Raw genomic sequence first — 2,884 nt, forward strand, 5'->3', positions numbered from 1 at the left:
TGCTTCCAGGGATTAGATTGGGGGAGCAGCCTAGCAATTGGGCTCACAGGCGTGTGACTTCTGTTGGGCTTTGATGAAAGATTTCTATTTTATATATTTTTTGGCCACGTGGCATGCAGGATCTTAACTCCCCGACCAAGGATGGAACCTGCACCGGGGCAGTGGGAGTGTGGAAACGTAACCACTGCACCGCCAGGGAAGTCCCTGAAAGATTCCTTTTTTTTGTTTGTCTGTTTGTTTTATTTTTATTTTTAATTGGAGGATAAATTGCTTTATACTATTGTGTTGGTTTCTGCCATACATCAACATGAATCAGCCGTAGGTATACTTTATGTCCCTCCCTCTTGAACCTCCCTCCCAGCTCCCTCACCATCCCACCCTTCTAGGCTGAGACTGGGCACTGGGTTTGAGCCCCGAGTGCATACAGCAAATTCCCACTGGCTATCTGTTTTACATATGGTAATGTATATGTTTCAATGTTACAAGAGTTCTTTTTTAAAGGATATGTTCCCTTAAAAGAAATGTTTGAAAACCACCGGCCTAGATAACGAAGAGTCTTGTGCTAAGTTGAGGGGCACGATCCTTGTCCTTCAGTGTTCAGAAGGTTGAGTGATGGAGACTGTCTCATTTCTGCCTCGTTTTCCACAGGACAGTGACTCTCAACAGGAGGAGTGGGTCTCAACAGAAGTTTAGATCAGGAAAAAACCTGTGGGCTGTTTTAACAATACACACTACAAGAATTGAAATCTGACAAAACTGGCTGGTGGAAAAAGCAAACAATAACAACAACAAATCAAACACACAAAGAAAACTGGCTGATAGAATATGAGTTGAAATGTTACAGAGCACTGCTGGACAGGTAGGTGCGGTGCAGGATACAAGGTAGGTGCAGGAATCTACCTACCTATTTGGTAGCTCAGGTACCCTCCTGATGCTGGTAACCAGCAGAGAATGTGCAGCACAGGGGAATTTACCATCTGTACGTTTATTAGTCTTATGAAAAACATGAAAATTGAGCAGTTACAACACTCACAGTGCCTTACGTCCAGAATGAGGTTCCCTTGGCTCATAGTACCACTTTTATTTGGAAAGTTGGGATACCGGAACATGATTTAGTTCTCTTTAAAATCCATTGCCGAAAGAAATGAGATATATACAGATATCTATTTTACTAGTCTTATAAACTTTGGCGGGGGGTAGGCCTTTAAAACCATATTAGAGCACATGTTATGATAAACTCCCTATTTTCAACTTTATTTCAGCTTTACAGTAGGAATGATGTCGGTGCTGCTGAAACATAAAACTCATCATCTACATCAGTCTTTACATTTTTCAAAGTATTCTCACATTGGTATTTTATACCCATAACCCAAAAGGTAGGACAGATGTAACTGAGGTTCAGTACACTCACTCATACAATTTAAGAATGCCTGAGTGGACTTTGCTGGTGGTCTGGCGGTTAAGAATCAGGGGACATGGGTTCGATCCCTGGTCCAGGAAGTCCCATGTGCTGCAGGGCAACTAAGCCTGTGTGCCACAAATATTGAGCCCGTGCTCTAGAGCCTGAGTGCCACAACTGCTCAGCCTGTGTGTTGCAGCTAATGAAGCCTGTATGCCGAGAGCCCGTGCTCTGCAACAAGAGAAGCCACCGCAGTGAGAAGCCTGTGAACCGCAACAAAGAGTAGTTCCCGCTCCCTGCAACTAGAGAAGCTGCAACTAGAGAGCAACAATGAAGAGTCAGCACAGTTAAAAATAAAAATAAATAAAATTTAAAAAATAATAAAAATGCATAAGTGCTTATACAGTGCATTGTGTTAAGGAAAGTTCTACTGAATTCTATCCCAGTGTTTCAAAACCTCAACCGCTCTCCACCCTACGGCAAGAGTTACTTTATGAAGGATTTTTCAGAAGGTACAAACTTTCTGTTATAAGGTGAACAACTATTGAGGACATAATGTACAGTATGCTGACTGCAGCTAACACTGCTGTATGGTATATTTGAAAGTTGCTAAGATTGTAGATCCTAAAAGTTCTCATCACAAGGAAAAAATATTTGTTGCATCTACATGATACTATGGATACTAAACAAACTGATTGTGGTTATCATTTCACAGTATATATTAGTCACTATGCCGTACACTGGGCTTCCCTAGTGGCTCAGTAATAAAGAATCTGCCTGCAGTGCAGGGGATGCAAGAGTCACAGGTTGACCCCTGGGTTGGGAAGATCCCCTGGAGAAGGAAATGGCAACCTAGTCCAGTATTCTTGCCTGGAGAATCCCACAAACAGAGGAGCCTGGTGAACTACAGTCCATGGGGTTGTAAGAATTGGACACGACTTGGCGACTGAACAGCAACAAATGTCAATTATATCTCAATAAAACTGGAAGAAAAAATAAAAATAAAATGACAGACTTAAGCAAACACACAAGTTGGTTGCCATCCCCATGGTGCTCTGATGTGGTATGTTGACCAAATGATGAGTGTTACAGTACAGGCTCTCTCCTGACCTTAGGGAAATGAGAAGAATCTTCCATCTTTGCGTCCTGCTTCCTCAGTAACTTCCCCATCTACCCATGCCCATTTCCTGTCCTGGGACCAACTGACCACAGAGGCAGCACACCTAGAGCGTATTCTCATCCCCAAGACATACATTGTTGGGCTCCACCTGGTAGGGAACCTGGTAAATGGGAACCATAGTTACCACCTTCCCTTGCTGGTAACGTTCATTCTTCATCTTCTTAATTCCAGCTATCCTCCAGGGCCTCCTAAAAGTCCTGCCTGCTTCCAGAAGCCTCCCTGAATTGCTCCCCTGCCCCCTACACCAGTGTCTTCTTTCACTTACCTCCTCTATTATTGTTTCCCTTCACCAGACCACTTAACGT

The sequence above is a fragment of the Giraffa tippelskirchi genome, chromosome 6, assembly GCF_054371585.1.
Source record: "Giraffa tippelskirchi isolate mGirTip1 chromosome 6, T2T-mGirTip1v1.2.pri, whole genome shotgun sequence".
Lineage (NCBI taxonomy): Eukaryota > Metazoa > Chordata > Mammalia > Artiodactyla > Giraffidae > Giraffa > Giraffa tippelskirchi.